The sequence below is a fragment of the Hyperolius riggenbachi genome, chromosome 10 (assembly GCF_040937935.1).
Source record: "Hyperolius riggenbachi isolate aHypRig1 chromosome 10, aHypRig1.pri, whole genome shotgun sequence".
NCBI lineage: Eukaryota > Metazoa > Chordata > Amphibia > Anura > Hyperoliidae > Hyperolius > Hyperolius riggenbachi.
The window spans coordinates 10,239,639-10,253,478 of record NC_090655.1 but is presented as its reverse complement, the minus strand read 5'-3'; the positions used below and the strand labels follow the sequence as shown (position 1 = coordinate 10,253,478).

Genomic DNA, 13,840 nt, shown 5'->3' with positions numbered 1-13,840 from the left:
AATTCAACGCGGAAATGAGATTGCTGCTGTTGTCACACACCACGTTGCCGATCTCAAGCTTGTGCGGGGTCAGCCATTGCTCCACCTGTTTGTTAAGAGCAGCCAGGAGAGCTGCTCCAGTGTGACTCTCCGCTTTGAGGCAAGACATGTCTAACACTGTGTGACACCGTCGTACCTGGCATGCAGCATAGGCCGTGGTGTGTGGGGGCTGTGCAGCTGGAGAGGAGATCGCGGCACCAGCCAAGGAGGAGGAGGAGGATGACGACAGCGAAGAGGTGGTAGCAGGTGGAGAGGAGGTGGCTGGAGGCCTGCCTGCAAGCCGTGGAGGTGTAACAAGTCGGTCCTCTGCGCAGCCACGTACTCCCTGCTTGCTGCCATCGGTCACCAGATTGGCCCAATGGGCTGTGTACGTAATGTAGCGGCCCTGCCTGTGCTTGGCAGACCAGGCATCCGTGGTCAGGTGGACCCTTGACCCAATGCTCTTCGCAATAGATGATACCACTTGCCTCTCAACTGCACGGTACAGTTTGGGTATGACCTTTTGTGAAAAATAATTGCGGCCTGGTATCTTCCACTGCGGTGTACCAATGGCCACAAACTTACGGAAAGCCTCTGACTCCACCAGCTTGTATGGTAATAGCTGGCGAGCTAATAGTTCCGCCACGCCAGCAGTCAGACGCCGGGCAAGAGGGTGACTGGCAGACATTTGCTTTTTACGCTCAAATACTTCCTTTCCGGACAGCTGGGTACTGCTGTGGGCAGAGGAGAAGGAACCGCTCAAGGGAAGAGGTGGTGTGGAGGAGGGTGGCTGTGAAGGTGCAAGGGAGAAAGCGGATGAAGACGATGCACCTGAAGGAGTAAGAGGAGAAGGAGGGTGGCTTGTCTTTTGGGTGCTGCTTTTCCTCAGGTGTTCTTGCCATAGCTGTTTATGCCTTTTCTCCAGGTGCCTTCGTAAGGCACTTGTCCCTTCGTGAGAGTTGGCCTTTCCACGGCTCAATTTTTGCTGGCAGAGACAACAGATGGCTTTGCTCCGATCTGAGACACACATGTTAAAAAATTTCCAAACCGCTGAGCCCCCCTGGGGTGATGGCGCTACGGTGGCATCAGCAGCTGACGTTGAAGGGCATGTTGGCTGGCTGTCCATAGCTGGCGATACATGGCGCCGGACACTGCCCCCAGCTGTTTCTGAGGACGAGCTCCCTCTGCTTCTATCATGGAGTCGTCTCCTCCTACTCCTCTCTGACTCCCCCTCTGAACTGTCTCCCTGGTCATCTCCTCTACTGGGAACATACGTGGCATCCGTATAATCGTCATCATAATCCTCCTGCACAGCTTCTCTTTCCTCAGACACCTCCTCAACTGCACCAACTTCAGGTGGTTCATCATCCTCCTCCTCACACGTTACGTCCATACTATCGCCACCTAACTCAGACGTATGAGGTGGTGTACCTGCGCCTTCTTCTTGTTGTTGCAGTAGTGGCTGTGAATCAGTGATTTCACCACCACCACCACCAAATAACTCCTGCGAAGTGTCAAATGCAGCGGAGGTGGTGCTTGTTGTAGCGCTGGTGGCTGCGGGAGATGAGGTGTTCTGTGTTAAAAACTCAAGCACGTCCTCACAATTTTGGGAAGTGATAGCACGTGCCTTCTTCTGAGCACTGTATTTTGGGACAGGTCCGCATGAAATCACAGCAACACCACCTCGCACAGACCTGCTGGTGCCTAGTGGCCTTCCTCTGGGTCTGCCTTTACCTCTTCCTCTACCTGGTTTGTCCATGTTGTCCATCTCGGGGGGAAGCTAGGTATATGCAGTGAGCTGGGTTTACTCAACACAACAGGTAGTTATATGCAGTGAGGTGGGTTCACTCAACACAACAGGTAGTTAGATGCAGTGAGCTGGGTTCACTCAACACAACAGGTAGTTAGATGCAGTGAGGTGGGTTCACTCAACAGTAAAGGTAGTTATATGCAGTGAGGTGGGTTCACTCAACACAACAGGTAGTTATATGCAGTGAGGTGGGTTCACTGAACAGCAAAGGTAGTTAGATGCAGTGAGCTGGGTTCACTGAACACAACAGGTAGTTAGATGCAGTGAGCTGGGTTCACTGAACAGTAAAGGTAGTTAGATGCAGTAAACAGGGTTCACTCAACACAACAGGTAGTTAGATGCAGTGAGGTGGGTTCACTCAACAGTAAAGGAAGTTATATGCAGTGAGGTGGGTTCACTCAACGCAAAGCTAGGTATATGCAGTGATGAGGTGGGTTAAGTAAACACAACAGGTACTGGGGTATATGCAGTACTGGGTAGTACAATGTGCAGCTCCCTGTCACACACACAGGTAGTCACTGAATGTGCTGGGCTGCTGGCAGTGGCACACACAATATCAATTAGCAAGGCTGTGCATGCAACAAAAGTGTCAGTTTGACACACAGAAAAAAAAAAAAAAAAGAACAGGATTAGCTCTGAAAAGAGCTATTGAGGGGTGCTATAAAAGCAATAATAATCAGCCAGGAGCAAGCTAAGCAGCCAAGAACCCAACTAATCTGTTCCTAGGAGAACAATCTGCAGCAGCTCGCCCTAGTCTGTCTAATAGCAGGCAGACGAGTGAATGTAATGGCCGCCGGACCCTGCCTTATATAAGGGGGGGTGGGGCTCCAGGGCTTAGTGTAGCCTGAATGGCTACAATGTGCCTGCTGACTGTGATGCAGAGGGTCAAAGTTGAACCTCATAGTGCATTATGAGGCGAATCGAACTTACGCAAAAGTTCGCCTGGTGCAGGCGAACGCGAACCACCGAAGATCGCCGGGAACCGTTCGATACATCTCTATAAGTGACAGCAACATAGGAGAAAAGTCATTTATGGCTCATTTTACTCTGAAAAAAACGTACTTCTTGTCTATGTTTGCACATATTTTAAATTGTAAAATTTTTCGCCACAGTGCCCCTTTAATGATAATTAAGGGAGTGTTCCCTTAAGGATTATCACTTTTCAAAGCATATACAGAAGTGATCATTGCCAGCATAGCACCATTGAAGGGCTAATACTGCAGTTGACGGTCCTTAGTTTGACCCTCTTGTCCAAGGGCCCCAATGTGATTGCAACATCTGCACCGCCTATTTTTACACCACTGCGCAGTGGATCACCACTGACAGTTGCCCATCATTCTTTAGTAAATGAGGCCCTCAGCCTTTTCGGGAGCCCTCTCCAGGCGGACTCGGTGACGTTCCTTGGAAATGTTTGCGGACACACAAATATGCTGCTTACTTCCTCTGTGGAGTCACCGCAAGGCCGGATCTGTTTGGGAGAACGGTTTATACAACATACAAACATCCAGTTATCACAGATTATATAGACAACAATCTTTCACTTGACGGCCTTGCTCTGGACTTTGTTAACATTAGCGTAAGCAAGCGATTCTTTTTCGGAGTGTTTGTGCTTTGCTGTGAGTCACAGGAGGACACCCTCGGCGTGGTTTGATCTGCAGGACATGGTAAATGATCTAACGGGGCGAGCGGGCGGCGGTCGCGTTGGGCTGCGTTCTTTCTCTGATACTCTTGGCTCTACTCCAGCTCCCGCTACATCAAAGGTGTTGGCTAAGGCTGGAGAATAGGCAGACACGGTAACGCAGCGCGGAATTTACTCCTGATGGGCCCTCAAGGCACAAAAAAGATGACAAGTGATGTCATTTGCAGCCCACTGAAGTGGTAAACCACAATTCTATGGCCGATACAGGTCGGCAGAGAAAATGGCATGCGTTTCGCACAACACGGAGGTGGAGGGAACGTAATTGCTACAAATCTCCATGTACGGATGTTGGATCTGCTCTCTCGAGTGATTTGTCTTTCCGGACTCTAATTTTACCAGCTAGGCAGCCTAAAATAAGACACGTCATGGGGGGTCAGTCCATGCAAAATGTTCAGATTGATCTGCAGACAGAAATATTGTTCTGCCTTTCAAATGTGGCTCAATGGCTGATGCAGCTTTCCACGATCTACTAAAGATTGAAAATATGGAACTCCCTGTGACTGGAGCTCCTGGCAGCTGGGAGACCAGTTTTCTTGTAGTGCTCACCTTAACTGGTCTAAGACACACCTCTTGCTGGCTTACAGGGCTGAGCAGAGCAGAGGTATATCTAGGGAACACAGCACCTATGGCCAACCCAGGAAAGGGGGCACACCCTCCAACGATTTAGTCAGGGGCGTTGAAAATGGGTGTGGTCACACACCTGAATGTGGGTGTGGTCATGGGTGGAACCAAATTTACATTAACTTAACAGCAGTCTAAGTAGGCCTGACCAGCAAAATGTTAGATGAATCCCCCACTGCATTAATTAATACAATAAACAAAACAAAAGTGTAGCATATCACATAAATAGGCTGTATCACTTAAACATAACTAGGCAGAGTTACCTGGCTTCTCTGCTGGCTGGTCTGGCTTTCTGCTGGGTGGGCTGCCTGCTGCCAGGTTATCTGGAGGTTCCCCCATAGAATTCCCTGACTTTCTAGTGGACCGCCTCCCAGGCTCCCACAGGCCTCCCATTGAGGCACCACAACTCCTAGCATGCCCCCATTGAAGAACCACAGCTACCTGCATAAAGGCATCACAGCTCCCAGCATGCCCACCATTGAGGCACCACAGCTGACACTGCCTGGGGGACATCCGGGGCACCCCAGAATAGATCCGGGGCACGTGCTACTGATCTTTGGGACTAACGACGTCCCTGGATTTAGTCTCAGTTGAATTGGTTGTGTCCAAGTTGAGGTGAAGCATAGATGTAAGGATGGAGTATCTCAACAGGTGTCAGCTTATAGATCCCCTAAATAACAGTTAGGCAGCTTGTCCCCAAAAGATGTGACCGGGCAGCAGAATGTCCCCCAGATAAATACTAGAACGCGATTTGTAATTGCCCTGCAAGAGACAGGTGTGCTTTATACAGTACATGAGCTCACACAATCACTTCAAAACAGTCCGATCTCCATGGGAATCATCTCCACAGATAGACTGTTTAAGGAAATGGTGTCATAATGTAGCTGCTGTATAAATTCACTTTGTCCGCATCTGTCGCACTACTTAAGAGCCGTGACATATAGATTCTGCTCGCTGTAATAGACTCCGCCTCTTTGCTCGCTGCATTGCAGACACAAAGCAGACAGGCTCTGAAATATGTCTTTCTTCAGACGGAGATCCTTACGTTATCTATACAGCCACAGCATCCACAGCTGCTTCACACTTCCTGTCTTCCAGGCCCTTTGTAGGGTTGGTCAATAAAGCTACATACACAGCGAAAGATAATCGTGTGAAACGAGTGACAAGCGATCATTCCGCGATCAAAGATCTTGAGCGATTGGCTGTGAACAGCGGCAGAAGGCTGTAACTGATATGGCAAACGATCGTTAAACAATAGGATCGTTGAAGCTAAAGTGAACCGAAAAAAAGAAAATCTGATACTCACCTAAGGAGAGGGAAGGCTCTGGGTCCTATAGAGCAGTGTTTCTCAACATTTTATTGGGATATACCCCTTTCAAAGCCGTGTATTCACCAAGTAACCCCTAGCATAGTAAACATTATCACAAGCAGCCCATTGACAAATATATATTTAATCGTAGTAGAGATAATTGGTTCTAAACAATTTCCAAGAATTTACTTTTGCTTTTAATTAGCTAAAATACTAATTTGGTGTTTAACCATTTATGCCTCAATATGGTTGGGAATGAGTCCCAGGTAACAGAGAAAGGAACTCTTGTTAGTGTAACGATCCACACTTCAGCACACCACTATGCTCAAATAGTACCAGGTTTCTTTATAGGAGGATCGATTTAAATCAAGTGAAGCCACAAAATAGCGATCTGTTTCCAAAAGTTTTTGTTTCATACTTTATTATATTCCCCAAAAATTATTTTTCTTCTTCAAAAAGGTAAAAAAATTATTTGTAAAGCAGCAGAAGAATTTGTGGTACAGACATATAAAAAGCAATACAAACAGCAGATCATAGACACTGTGTGCTTTGTTTGATGAAAAAAGGTAATTTTAGTTCAGGCGACGACACTAGTCCGTTTCGGGTTATTGACCCTTCGTCAGGCCTTTACAAAGCATAGAGAATTATCTTAACCAGAGAATATGTACAGTCATAAAAGACCAAAAATGAATTTGATTAGTAAAGAGGTATCTGTTTCAACCAGACACAACCCGGCACCTGACTGATGGCTAACATAGGGAAACTCAGCTGCAAACACAGTGTTTTTCACAGCTGAGTTTCCCTATGTCAGCCATCAGTCAGGTGCCGGGTTGTGTCTGGTTGAAACAGATACCTCTTTACTAATCAAATTCATTTTTGGTCTTTTATGACTGTACATATTCTCTGGTTAAGATAATTCTCTATGCTTTGTAAAGGCCTGACGAAGGGTCAATAACCCGAAACGGACTAGTGTCGTCGCCTGAACTAAAATTACCTTTTTTCATCAAACAAAGCACACAGTGTCTATGATCTGCTTTTTGTATTGCTTTTTATATGTCTGTACCACAAATTCTTCTGCTGCTTTACAAAGAATTTTTTTACCTTTTTGAAGAAGAAAAATAATTTTTGGGGAATATAATAAAGTATAAAACAAAAACTTTTGGAAACAGATCGCTATTTTGTGGCTTCACTTGATTTAAATCGATCCTCCTATAAAGTAACCATTTATGCCGCCTGGACATGATCCTCACCTCCAGGCGGCTGCTGTGCGCGTGCCTCCGTGCCGCCCCCTAGTAGCCCAGTGATCAATCAATGGGAACATGGTTCCCGCTAATTGATCCAAGTCCCCAGCAGAAAAACCAACGGCTTCTCATCAGAGGCCACGGTCTTTCTGGAAAAAAAAAAAAGTTTCCATCCTCTATATCAGGGGTCTCAAACTCAATTTACCTTGGGGCCGCAGGAGGCAAAGTCAGGATGAGGCTGGGCCACATAAGGAATTTCACAATCGAGCCGCCTCTTCCCGCCCCTCTCACTCTTCCTTCACAGAGAGGGGCGGGGAGAAGCGGCGATCCGTGCGGCGATTGACGTCAGGAGGGGCAGAGCTGAAGCTGAAAGCTCTGCCCCTTCCAGGAAATGCCGGCGGATTGCCCCCCGGGCATTTGGGGGCTCTGCAGCCCTCGTTTAGTGGTGGAGCACTGAAGCGAACTATAAGGAAGCTTTTGCCGGCGAGGGCCACAAAATATTGTATCGAGGGCCGCAAATGGCCCGCGGGCCGCGAGTTTGAGACCCCTGCTCTATATGCTTCCGGGAAGCTAGGGGACTGGAAAAAAACATCACTGTGGCTATCTTGTGGCCAAATAGTAAAACTAAATCTACATACATTTTTGGTACAATAAACACACATTTTTACATTTAAAGAGAACCCGAGGTGGGGATCGTACAAAGAAATCTATACACAGAGGCTGGGTCTGGCTATAGTGCCCAGCCTCTGTTGCTAGGTGAATCCTCGCTAAGTCCCCCCTGCGCTCCGCTCTCCCCCATAAAATACACGCAGCGCGTCGCAGCGGGCTGTATTTACCTCACTAGTGTCACTCACGGCACTCCCCCACCTCCTGCAGAGCGCCGGTCCCCGCCCACATCCCTTCCCTCGCCGCTGATTGGAGGGAAGGGACGTGGGCGGGGACCGGCGCTCTGCAGGAGGCGGGGGGAGCGGCGTGAGTGACATTAGTAAGGTAAACAGCGCGGCCGTAATTTATGGGGGAGAGCGGGGCGCAGGGGGCACTTCAGGGGGATTCAACTAGCAACAGAGGCTGGGCACTATAGCCAGACCCAGCCTCTGTGTATAGATTTCTTAGTACGATCCCCACCTCGGGTTCTCTTTAAAATTAACCGTTTATTTCCCACACCAAAAATTACCCAAATAAAATTTTTAATGAAAAAAAAATTACAATAAAACAAAACAAAACATAAATAGTTACCTAAGGGTCTGAACTTTTTAAATATGCATGTCAAGAGGGTATATTACAACCATTTTTTAAATTATAAGCTTGTAAATAGTGATGGACGCAAAACTGAAAAAATGCACCTTTATTTCCAAATAAAATATTGGCGCCATACATTGTGATAGGGACAAAATTTAAATGGTGTAATAACTGAGAGAAATGGTCAAAAAAAAATACATAGGTTTTAATTATGGTAGCATGTATTATTTTAAAGCTATAATGGCCGAAAACTGAGAAATAATGATTTTTTTCCATTTTTTTTCTTACTTTTCCTGTTAAAATGCATTTATAAAAAAATAATTATTAGCAAAATGTACCACCCAAAGAAAGCATAATTAGTGGCAGAAAAAACAAGATATAGATCAATTCATTGTGATAATTATTGATAAAGTTATTGGTGAATGAATGGGAAGTGAAAATTGCTCTGTTGCATAAGGTAAAAAATCCCTGCAGGCTAAAATGGTTAAAGAGACTCCGTAACAAAAATTGCATCCTGTTTTTTATCATCCTACAAGTTCCAAAAGCTATTCTAATATGTTCTGGCTTACTGCAGCACTTTATACTATCACAGTCTCTGTAATAAAACAACTAATCTCTCTTTTGTCAGACTTGTCAGCCTGTGTCTGGAAGGCTGCCAAGTTCTTCAGTGTTGTGGTTCTGCTATGAACTCTCCTTCCAGGCCCCTCTATGCACACTGCCTGTGTGTTATTTAGGATTAGAGCAGCTTCTCTCTTCTCCCTTATCTTTTACAAGCTGGATAAATCGTCCTCTGAGCTGGCTGGGCTTTCACATACTGAAGAATTACAGACACAGGCAAAGCTGTTTGCAGGAAGAAACGAGCAGCCTGAAACTTCAGTGCATGAGAGATGCAGGGGGAAAAAAACACACAAATAATCTCTTGAGATTCAAAAGGAATGCTGTATACAGCCTGCTTGTGTATGGATGTATTTTCTATGTGTGGACATACTGTACATCAACCTACTTCCTGTTTTGGTGGCCATTTTGTTTGTTTATAAACAAACTTTTTAAAACTGTTTTTAACCACTTTTAATGCGGCGGGGAGCGGCAAAATTGTGACAGAGGGTAATAGGAGATGTCCCCTAACGCACTGGTATGTTTACTTTTGTGCGATTTTAACAATACAGATTCTCTTTAAATACGATTTTCTAAAATTCTAAATTTGTTATTCTAAGCCAAATAAAAAAAAAATGAGTTTTACTCACCTGGGGCTTCCAGCAGCCCCCTGCAGCTGTCCGGTGCCCACGTAGACTCGCTACGATGCTCCTGGCCCCGCCGGCAGCCACTTATGGTTTCGGCAACAGGAGCCGACAGGCCGGGAAAGCGAGTGATTCTTCCTGTTCCTGGCCGTAATAGCGCCCTCTATGCTGTTATAGCATATATCATATAACAGCATAGAGGGCGCTATTACGGCCAGGAACGCAAAGAATCACTCGCTTTCCCGGCCTGTCAGCTCCTGTTGCCGAAACCGTAAGTGGCTGCCGGAGGGCCCAGGAGCATCGGAGCGAGTCTACGTGGACACCGGACAGCTGCAGGGGGCTGCAGGAAGCCCCAGGTGAGTAAAACTCATTTTTTTTTATTTGGCTTAAGTGTCCCTTTAAGTATATCAAGCCCGAGTACCCCCTGGAACCATCAGAAGTACCCCTCCCCGGGGTACCCGTACCACATGTTGAGAACCAAGACTATAGAGCAGAGTTCCCCAACTATGTCCTCAAGGCCCACCAACAGTATATGTTTTGCAGGAAACCACAAGCATGCACAGGTGGGGTAATTAGTGAGAGCTGATTAACTACCTGTGTGGATTTCCACAAAACATGCACTGTTTGTGGGCCTTGAGGACAGGGTTGGGGAACACTGCATAGAGCCTTCCCATTCTTCTCACGGTCCCCTTGTTTCAGCAATTCCCACCGGAGGAGGCTGCTGAAGTCTTTGGGAGCCCGAGTGCTCCAGAAAATGGGCGGCTCCGAGCCTTCAGGATCACTTAGGCTCCCGAAGACTTACAAAGGCTGCTTCAGTGACAGAGAGCAATGCGGCGACCGTGAGAGGAATGGGAATGCTCTATAGGACCCAGAGCCTTTCCTCTCCTTAGGTAAGTATGGTTTTTTTTTGTTCAGTTTACATTAGCGTTGAAGCGGAGTTAAAGTAACTTGTCTATATTTCTTATCTAAAGTTTAGATAGTTTACACAACATATCTAGCTGCAAACAGCTTCAATAGTTTATGATTATTTATTAATGTGATACAATGAGGGCAGCCATGTTCTGTTTGTCACATTGTCACAGGCTGAGGACTGGAGATGCTATCCGCTTACCTGTGTGTAAATTCACTCCCCTCTCCTCCTCCCCTCTGCCTCTGAAATCAATGGCTAGTAACCTCCTCCTCCTGCCCAGACTGAGCTCCCATAAGCCCTCAGTAGTTCTGAGCCTGTGCAGTATAGCCCGGAAGACGTCCGGCGATGACGTCATCGCACACCAGTGAGACGCAGATTGAAGCGCAGAAGAAGCCGACCTGGCAGCCGGCCTGGCCAGGTCGGGCCCGCCACCGGAGACCACCGGGAGCCTGCGGAGCGGCGCCGAGGGCACCTCCTGCCTGCCACGGGCTGGAGGAAGCCCCAGGTGAGTGGATTTGGGTTTTTATTTTTTTTTTGCCTGTGCCTAAACCTTCCCTTTAAGGCAACAACATCAACAAAACATTTGTAAAGCGCTTTTTCTCTCCCATAGGACCCAAAGCGCATAGATATGCCTCAGATCAGTATATAGTTGCGGTTTGTGAAAATATTATGTGATCATAAATGCCAGACTAAAGGGGTGGCTTTTTAGTTTTGATTGGTGGAGATTGGTATGGAAGGGTATTCCAAAGGATAGGGGCAGCATGACATAAGGCTCTGGTTCCAAAGATTTTGGGGGTGATCAAATTAATAGATCCTGTTGATTTGAGGTTGGGGAAATTTCAAGCTGCATAAAGTTCGATAAAATGAGCATAACAATTTGAATCGGCTCAGAATTATTTGCATCATACCAATTATATAGAGAAATATGCGGAATGTAGCATGCACATCACCTGTTGGCGAGTGCTATTACTGACACCGGCCAGATTCCGGATTACGATTCATGGCTCAATGAATCTATCTGTATATAACTGGTGTGCCGACAGCAAATGCTTTACTTGATTGAAATTGTTGCAATTGTACATCGTATTACTATGCACATTAGAAGATTTGCTTTATATGTCACAGCATGGCACAAACTGAGAGGAGAAATCCACAGTGACAATCACTGCACACTATGTCACAGCATGCCACAGACTGAGAGGAGGAATCCACAGTGACAATCGCTGCACACACTACATCACAGCATGCCACAGACTGAGAGGAAGAATCCCGAGTGACAATCGCTGCACACTATGTCACAGCATGCCACAGACTGAGAGGAGGAATCCACAGTGACAATCGCTGCACACTATGTCACAGCATGCCACAGACTGAGAGGAGGAATCCACAGTGACAATCGCTGCACACTATGTCACAGCATGCCACAGACTGAGAGGAGGAATCCACAGTGACCATCACTGCACAGTACATCACAGCATGCCACAGACTGAGAGAAGGAATCCACAGTGACAATAGCTGCACACTACATCACAGCATGTCACAGACTGAGAGGAGGAATCTACAGTGACAATCGCTGCACACTATGTCACAGCATGCCACAGACTGAGAGGAGGAATCCACAGTGACCATCACTGCACAGTACATCACAACATGCCACAGACTGAGAGAAGGAATCCACAGTGACAATAGCTGCACACTACATCACAGCATGTCACAGACTGAGAGGAGGAATCTACAGTGACAATCGCTGCACACTATGTCACAGCATGCCACAAACTGAGAGGAGAAATCCACAGTGACAATCACTGCACACTACATCAGAGCATGCCACAGACTGAGAGGAGGACTCCACAGTGACAATCACTGCACACTATGTCACAGCATGCCACAGACTGAGGAGGAATCCACAGTGACAATCACTGCACACTATGTCACAGCATGCCACAGACTGGGAGGAGGAATCCATAGTGACAATCGCTACACACTATGTCACTTCACAGCATGGCACAGACTGAGAGGAGCATAAATGGACTGGAAACCTAACAAGGTCCACAGACTGCTTACCCACTGTACATCTATCCCACCCCCAATCCCAACTTCCTTTCATGTCCTCCATTTCCCCTTGCTTAGCCACATAATGACAATTGAACACACACACACACACACACATATACCGAGTGTAGTTGTGGTCGTAGAGAGTGCACCAACAGTTTATTACTAAATGAGGGACATATGTTATCATTTTAACCATGACGAGTTGTAGAATTGTAGAATAAATTTTTGTGTGCCTTAAAGCTTGGATTCACATCTCATAAAAAAAAAAGAAAAAAAAATAGGTAGGGACAAACTCAATCCAACATAAAAAGTCATTTTCAAAATTATGATCAAACTTGGGAAAGTTTTAGGAAAACTTTTAACCATGATAAATAGTAGAATAGAGTTTAGAGAGTTTTAGGGTTGAGGCCCATGTCTTGTGTGTTCTTTTTAGTGACAAACTGAATCAAAAGCAATTAATTTTTCGCATATCCTGTACCAAAATAAAAGACTTGTAAAATGAAAACAAAGTAACAGAATATAAAACAAAAACATGTATTGTTACCTTAGGAACTTGGCTCTTTAAATATGTATGCTATAAGGGTATATTCCTATTATTTTTGCAAATAAGGTCTTGTAATCATCGATAGTGCACTATGAGAAAGCAAAAAAACTGAAAAAAGGCATCTTTATTTACGTACAATATTTTCACCATACATTGTACTAGGACATGTTCTAAATATAAAAACCAGGATGGAAATAAAATGTGTGGGTTTAACTTATAGTTAGCACTGTTTATTGTAAAGCTATAATGGATGTAAATCGAGAAATAGCATGTTTTTTTTTCTTTTTATTCCCTTATTTTCCCTTTAAAATGCATAGAAAATAAGGTTATTACTAAACAAAATTATCACACACTAAAATACTAATTTGTCCTGAAATCAAACAATATATAGATAATTTAGATGTGATAAGTAGTAATAATGTTATTGGTGAATGAATGGGATCAGCACCGATATGTGAAAATTGCTCTCGTCCTGAAGTGGTTAGGCTATGCCTGTATGTATCCTGGTCATGCCAACAAAGCTATTTTTGATTTCAATGGACGTGTGAACACACATGTTCATATATAGACCTCCCATGAGCTTATGCAGTAGCTGGGCCATAATTTGCTATCATATCTCCAGAAACACCCGTCTGTAGTGCATACATTTAAAAAAGTTGCGGTCAAAGCTGAGCGTGATTTATTTTTACTTGAGAACTATCGATAAATAACGGTATTTGTAATGTAAAATCGTTAATTCTGATTATTACCCGTACATTAACGAAATTGCTTAATGAAATATACTGTTTTAAAACAGATTGGAGTTGATAACGAAAATATATTAACGTTAAATATTGTAATGTAATTCAACAATACATCTTAACCCAACCCTACTTTCACACAGAATCCTCCCTTGGTGGTGCAGAACCCTAACCACCCCCCTGGTGGTGGCTAACACTAACCACCCCCCTGGTGGTGCCTAACACTAACCACCCCCCTGGTGGTGCCTAACCCTAACCACCCACCCGGTAGTGCCTAACCTTAACCACCTCCCCTGCATAAATACCCTTTTACACATAGAAAAAATAATATCGTAATAACACATATTATCGTAAATAAATCATTACATATAATGACCTATTATCGTAATTACATCATTACATCTTTATTCATCGTA

At 45.2% G+C, this 13,840-nt stretch overlaps 1 long non-coding RNA gene across 2 annotated transcripts in view; it reads right to left on the bottom strand.

The window, feature by feature from the left end:
* Window positions 1-13,840, bottom strand: part of LOC137535715 (uncharacterized) — a 93,104-nt gene that overhangs the window by 7,657 nt on the left and 71,607 nt on the right. Inside the window, exon 3 of one of the 2 annotated variants that reach the window (XR_011024458.1) lies at window positions 12,685-12,773. The exons of the other annotated variant lie outside the window; for it this stretch is intronic. This is a non-coding gene — a long non-coding RNA (uncharacterized lncRNA). The remainder of the gene's footprint in view (window positions 1-12,684; window positions 12,774-13,840) is intronic. 2 annotated transcript variants of the gene reach the window in all.